The sequence below is a fragment of the Cyprinodon tularosa genome, unplaced genomic scaffold (assembly GCF_016077235.1).
Source record: "Cyprinodon tularosa strain WSP-4 unplaced genomic scaffold, ASM1607723v1 ctg176, whole genome shotgun sequence".
Taxonomy (NCBI): Eukaryota; Metazoa; Chordata; class Actinopteri; order Cyprinodontiformes; family Cyprinodontidae; genus Cyprinodon; species Cyprinodon tularosa.
Genome location: NW_024038582.1, coordinates 454,005 through 461,176, shown reverse-complemented (window position 1 = coordinate 461,176; position 7,172 = coordinate 454,005). Strand labels below are relative to the sequence as shown.

The 7,172-nt window shown below is 37.1% G+C and overlaps 1 long non-coding RNA gene across 1 annotated transcript; it reads right to left on the bottom strand.

Moving 5' to 3' along the window:
- Positions 1 to 268: 268 nt before the first annotated feature.
- LOC119781381 lies at positions 269 to 678 on the bottom strand. The gene is made up of 3 exons (XR_005280563.1): positions 622 to 678; positions 418 to 528; positions 269 to 326 (listed from the first exon to the last, which is right to left on the bottom strand). It is a non-coding gene; the product is annotated as an uncharacterized LOC119781381 (long non-coding RNA).
- Positions 679 to 7,172: the final 6,494 nt, after the last annotated feature.

The following is a 7,172-nucleotide window of genomic DNA, read 5'->3' as shown; positions in this document are numbered from 1 at the left end:
ACACACACAACTATATACAACGCGTATCCAAACACATGCGTTTCTAAAAATTAAAAGTCCGTGAAGGGTCCGTTTGCTTCCTCGGGGTTGGAGGTAACGGGCAGCATTCCCTCCGAGGCAGGTCCGATGTGCAGACGCCTACTGTGCGTGGCCCTGTACTTCGGCATCGCTTCTAACCGGGACTGCAGCTTAACACAGAGTTCAGAGGGATCCGGCCTACGAAATGGCGGCGACCGTACAATCCATCCAGAGACACCGCCGACGACGGCGGACTTCCAGAGTTCCACTTCCTCATCTGCTAGCACACTCTGCCTCGCTTTCAGCAGCTGAAAAAAAAAACAATGAATCAGCGCACTGCGTATGGACACAACACATCTATTAATGCACCTGAAAAATAGTCACCAAATAAAGTCTTACCCTCTTTCTTCTGGCCCGACTCCGAGCAGATAGCCTCTGCACGCAGCATGTTGGCTGGCAGCCTATATCTAAAGCTCCTGCGTACCGTCTGAAAATACGTCTTACAGGCAGCTGGAAAACAATTAAATGAGAGTGGTATGAATAAAAAATCAAACTCAAGTCACAGTAACAAGGAAGGAGAAAACATTAAAACAAGTCACTTACACACAATGTCGTCTTTATCAACATCGTGCAAATCTTGACTTGCTGATTATGGCTCCGAGCAAATAGGAGGTCTGTGAAAACAAAATGTAAAAGCTATGATCGGTATCTATCCGTATCCATTGCCTTTTACCGCAGAATGAAAGCATATTCTTTAAATCTTACCCTTGCTCCGGTTCATAGCGCCTGCAATTAGTCTCCGAGTTGTTAAGACGGCATACTGCTTCCTGTAATCACAAAAAATACACTTTAATAAAGCTTGTTCTTGCAAGGCTAGGCTAGATAGGCTAATAGCTAGGCTGCTATTAGCCGGTAGCTTAGGCTAGGCTGCTTTTAGCTTAGCAGGCAGTAATCGAACATATATTTACCGCTAGCATCTCTTCTTTGAGTTCGTCTTGTTTGATGCAGAGTCGCCATCGCGTCCAAGAGGAGTTTTACCCCGAAATCCAGACGCTCCAGACCGCCTGCACATAGCAAAGCAGCATCCTCCATTGTGGATCCAGACCCCACCGCTCTGAGTTTCTTGGAGATCGTACAGAGCATGCGCGAGATGAACCAGAGTTTCCGCGGATCAATAAAAATAATTTAAAAAATCATTCTTTTTTTTTTTTTTTTTTTTTAAATCAAGGCCTTAATTGGCACTAAAATTATTTAAATATGTTTATCGAAGTATTTATAATTCTTTAATAAAAAATGCTTATAAAAACAATTTCGTCAGATATATTATATCGCTCCAGGCGGAGAAAAAGCTAGAGGATATATATATACGTATATATGTGTGTGTGTGTGTTTACATACATGCAGGAGTCATGGAGCTCTGCTTACAGCTCCTTCATACTGTATTTCATGTACACTAATAACTTGTGTATATGATTCTTGTTGATGGCATTAAAATCATTTCTAATAGCATTTAAATAGCATTAAATTAGAGTCACTCATTCCTGTATGAACCCTGTGAGCGCTTAATTTAATATGACATATTAAAAAAATCCCACCATCATCCAGCATATGTTCAGTTTCTGCCCAAATATATATATATATATTTTTGTAGATTTTTGTAACGGGGATAAGGATAATTCAAAACTGCTTTTTTTTTTAATGAACTTGTTCACTACTTCCAAACTCAGCATCTCTTTTCATTCCTGTAATAAGAAGTTTCTTTTGAATGGATTTCATTAAAGTTTAAGTCCCTCGGTATAAAATAAATATTTTGATGGAGATGAGAAATCTGCTTCCTCGTTGGTGAATAACCAATAGTTTGGATCCAATCATTTAAATAAACGGTGTTAGTTTTTTTTTTTTTATATATATATATATATATATAAGAATTGTGCTATAATTTCTAGTCACCGATCTGTTGCTGCTATATTTTAATTTGACGAACCGGAATTTGTCGATGTTCTTTTTCCTGTTTGGTGCGATTGCAATTGCGGATCTTGACCTGGCCGGACCTTATGACCACAGTGTACCAATCTTCTGATGGCTACTTCCAACAGGATAATGCGCCATGTTATAAAGTGAATCATCTCAGACTCATTTCTTGAAACTTTTCCACCTAAGTAATTGTGAATTGAGCATATTGACAGACAACATTTTATTTTTTATCTTAAATGCAAATTTTTTTTAAAATAATTACTGCTCTAAATGTATTGCTCTGTCGGCTAAAGATCTGTTTTGGTCTCTATACTTTAATTAAATAAATCAATTCAAGCTAAAATTTGAGAGGCTATACTAAGCCTGATCTCTTTGTATCAGAGAATTTCTTACCTTTTAGAAAAATGTCACTTGGAGTAAAACCCCCCCTGCAACCCTGGTTTGCATTTGTATAGCTCACAGCATGTTCATTTACATGTTAAAGCCTCCCCTAGAATTCCATGGGGGGGAGGCATGGGGGGAACACTGCCTAAGAAATTCCACGTCAATTTCTGACAATTTACGGGAGTTTTTGACGAAGCCTGCAAATTGCCGTAAACTGCCGCTAACCTGAAGTTCCACGACAATCTACAGTGCCGTATATTGACGAAAATCCCACTTTTCATGCAGTGATTGGTTCCCAGTAGGGATGGGGTCAGCAATGTGCAGCTCCTGTGATCACTGCACATCAAGGAGCCGCTCTGCACTGCAGCCACCCAACACAGCCTGCAGCTACCCAACACAGCCTGCAGCTTTAACTTGCATTTAGCTTATATTTTCAAGTAATGGATGTCAGTTTATTTTATTTTAATATTATTTATTGATTTAATTTTATTTTAATGATGGTATGCAGATAATAGTGAAAACTAAACACAGATCATGTATTTAAATAGCATAATTGGATCTTCAGTCCTTCAAAGCAGTCATAAGATTTAAATCATCCTTTGGTATGCATTCACTTTTTACAGCCAAAAGATTGCCCTAGAAATAATCTAATCTGGTTTTGTTTTTTTGTGAATTCAGAGCAAAACCTTTTCTTTTTTTCTGTGAGTATATTTCTAACTTACAGAAGCACTGGTAAGGAGCACAATATTTGTCACCCAGGTAACCATGCCATTAGAGGTACAAGGCTTCAGGTTTCCATGGTTTTTACATCATACTAATCAAAGCCTAGGTTCTACATAAAAACAGCATGTTTTATGTTTTTCTCTGGAAGCAGTCAGTCTCAATACACAAACAAAAAAGAAAAGCATTGTTTGACTGTGACAATTTTCACAACAGAGTTTGGCTGCCTTTGTTCAACACTTTGTCATCAAACGTGTGAATATATTCAGGATCTCGAGAGGCTGAGAACGTACATATTTTCTGAAACCAATTAAATATTTTAACAATTATTGGTAGCCATAAAATTTGGGACAGTGATTCTTCTTTGGCTAGTTCAAGTGGGAGAGCTTGACTTACTTTGGTAAATGATCTCATTGCGAGGGCAGTGTTTGAAATATTATATCAGAGTTCTTCAGGTGCTTAGTGATTACATCCACTTTGAATCATGTTCTCTGTTACCCCTGGAGCATCTGTTGGGAATTAAAGGAGGCCTTTACCTAAATCCTCTCCTGAACAAATAGCTTCCACTTTACAAGAGATTAAGCATCAGCTTGTCCCTTCTGTTGAACTAAAATGAATTAGTGTCAGGTTGAATCAAAGCAAAGGCAATCAAGATCAGCTTTTTAGTTATGGCTGTGCAGCATTTTCAATAACTTTAAAGAGAAGGAAAATTATTAACTTCATGATTTTCTGTTTTGTTTGTTGTTTTGTTGTTGTTTTAAATTAAATGTAAGGTTAGGAGAGCATTTGTGTTCATCTCCCTTCAAGTAATTTTTTTTCAGTTTCCCTGGTTTGTAAGACATTAATGAGAGCAGCATCCAAGAGGTGCAGCTGGGTAGCTCTGGAGGAGCTGCAGAGATTCACAGCCATTTGATGGTAACAAAAATTATGAAATGTAACGGTATTTATTAACTTGTTATTTTAGGTGTATCAATTGATGATAAGGTATGCTGGGGGGGGGGAGATCAGGTTATTTGGGTTTGCAAAAGGATCAATAAATCATAAGGAATCCTTTAAAAAATAAAGAGTACTGGTACATACTGTAACTCCTAGCACTAGTACTATTTATATCATAGTCTTGTTGATCCCTGTTTCATACTTTTTATTTTTTAAACTTAATTTTTCAAACTACAGATTGCAGATTTCACATATTGCAGATGTCTACTGTACCTTGGTTTTACAGAGTTAGATAATTCAATGAAAAATAAAATCTTCCAGAGTTTAAAGAACTTAAGCAATTGCAGCCCTTTACAGAAATAGCTACAATTGCTCAATTCATATAATGTTGATGTTTTCTTACTCACTTCGTTCTACCTGTACTCTAATTCACAGTGTATTTGCATTGGCCATGGTTGATAAACACTGGTTTCTTCTATGTTTTCAGATCCATCGGTTTTTCATAGTTTGACCTGCACTGATTTTTTTTTTTTTTTTTTGTTATTTAAATTATGTGTCAATTGACCAACTAAACCTGCAAACAGTACGATCTACCAGGATAATCTACCAGTATAAGGTTTGTGGAAGAATTCCTAGAGGAAAGCCACTGTTAAGAGTAAGAAAAGGAAGATAAAACTAACAAGGCACAACACACTGATCATATGATCTAAACTGGCAGCATCATGATGGAGGAATGCTTTTTTGTTTTTTTTAGCATCATAGATATTGAAAGGATTTCTTAATAATCCAATTTTATATCAGTATCATTTGATTGGTACTTTAGCAAGTTATGCTAACTTCCAAACAATTGGTAATTACCATACAGGTTGGATCAAATAAATGTTGGCACCATCTCAATACCCATTCTTGCATGTAGGTCATAACACTGTCTGGTGATATTTACAGGAAGGTGTTATTATATTTAGGTTCTTCCACTGTCATGTGTAACATAAGTATTCCTGTATAACATTTTCAATTTAACGTTATATTGCAATTTTTTTTATAGTCACCTATAATAGCAATGGCCTGCTAACAGATCAGTTGACTAGAAAATATGCTGCATCGTAAGGCAAGAAAAAGCATTTGTTATGTATATAGCAATGGCCTATCACTGGCTCCTCAAAATCATATTTACCTCTGGGATCTGCTTCCTCCTAAGTGTTTAGTACTAATCAGTCTGCTAAAGTGAGTGATTACAACCATTTTCTTGCTCTAATTAACATTACTGCAGCTCTTCTCTTAGATTTTGAGAGGAAGTGGTTTTGTCTGGATTAAATCTGACGTCAAACGCAAATATGACTCTGGTTTTATGTAAAAGCTTTGAATTGAAGGCTTACCATGGAAATTTTGTCCACATGCTCTACCCCATTCTCTCAACATGCTGGAAGGTTTGTGTGGTCCCACTGATGGGCTGGACAACCAGTTCCCTTAGCTTTGAAGTTGATAAACCCTTTAAAACCATGACAAATATTCGTCTGCAATTCTGCCAGAGGCAAGGCGCAGAAATGAAAAAGGTAGCAGCCACAAGAAATAGAAAATATTCCTGAAGCACCCCAAACCTTCCATATAATAGAAAAGTTAACATTTAAAAGATTACTCCTGCAAGCTTTTCAGTTTACATTTGCCGTCTTCAACTGTGCAATTTTGCAGATAAAAAAAAATCCTGCATCAGTTAAACAAACAATAATATCACAGCATGGCAACCATGGTGGAACAATGATCAGGTAGCAATTTTGCTGAACAACCTTCGTGTCAATGGTAGACATGGCTGCATGGCACCGGTTAGGCAGCAAGGGTGAGACATCCAGTCAGTTTCCATAGTGATGTGGTTGAATAGAGCAGATTAGCAGGGGCAGTGTGCTGAGAAAGGATTGTAGGCTGCTGTCAAAGCATCCATTTAAAGAGTTCAATGTCATGGCTCCTTCCTGCTTGGATATGCATAATCATGGACCCGTCGCTACCTCTGATTACCCACACTTTTCCCTAACACAGACAATATTAACGAACAGAGAAACTGGTATCTATTTCACTTTGGATCACTTACATAGCAAAACAAAATTCAAAATTATCAGATTAAATAAATGATTTTCATTCCTCTCTTACTATAATGATAATGTTTTATTTAATGGCCTAGCATGTTTATTTTAATTTTTTCTCTGAAGTTAAATTATTACTTTAACAATTTTCTTGGAAGTGATTATTATAGAGTATTTGGTAGTTATTCCTCAACAAATTGAACTGAATCTTGAGATTTATAACGACACAAATGCCTTTACCAATAACAGAAAGGAAATAAAGAGCTTTCAGTTTGGAAGAGAGTAGCAAAATATATAAAGACAAGTTCTAGTTCTTGAAAATACCTGAATGTAACTTTGTTAAAAACAAGTGAATTATTTAACATAACACAGTTTGGGCCGGATTTATCAAGATCCAATTTTGCGTGCAGTAATTTGCGCTCGCAAACTGGAATTTTGCGCGAGGGGCTGAACCATGGTTTGCGGGTAATTTAACAAGAGCGATTGCGTAACTGGTGGCAAGTGCAAAACTGTTGTAGACGCCCTATTTAAATGATGGTTTTGTGCGTTTTGTGGTTTTCGGCAAAGTAGTTTGTAGTTTGTGCAAACTAGTGCATTAAGAAATTTTTATCTTACAGTGACACCCCCACCTCCTCCAAAAAAAAAAAAAATATATATATATATATATATATATATATATATATATATATATATATATATATATATATATATATATATATAAACTTTGGCAACCTTTATTCCCTAAGGTGGTATGTGGCTGAATTTATACTTCACTGCAGTAAAAAAAACAACAAAAAAAACTGGTGTTTTGTATTGGCCTTCAGAAAAATGCACATACCAAATGGCTCACAAGAAGTGACTGTGGATGAGATTACTGCGCGTACGCATCCCTGCAGCATCGGCATGTTGCTCCACAGGTGCAAGGGGGAGGTCGGGGTTCTCTCCGGTAGGGCGTCAGGGCGACATGGCATTTAGAACGTCGGACAGCACTTCTGAAAAACGAGATTGGGAGATCCCAGATGCAAAAAAGTGCAATGTTGCAAGGAGTTTTGTGATATCTGGTAT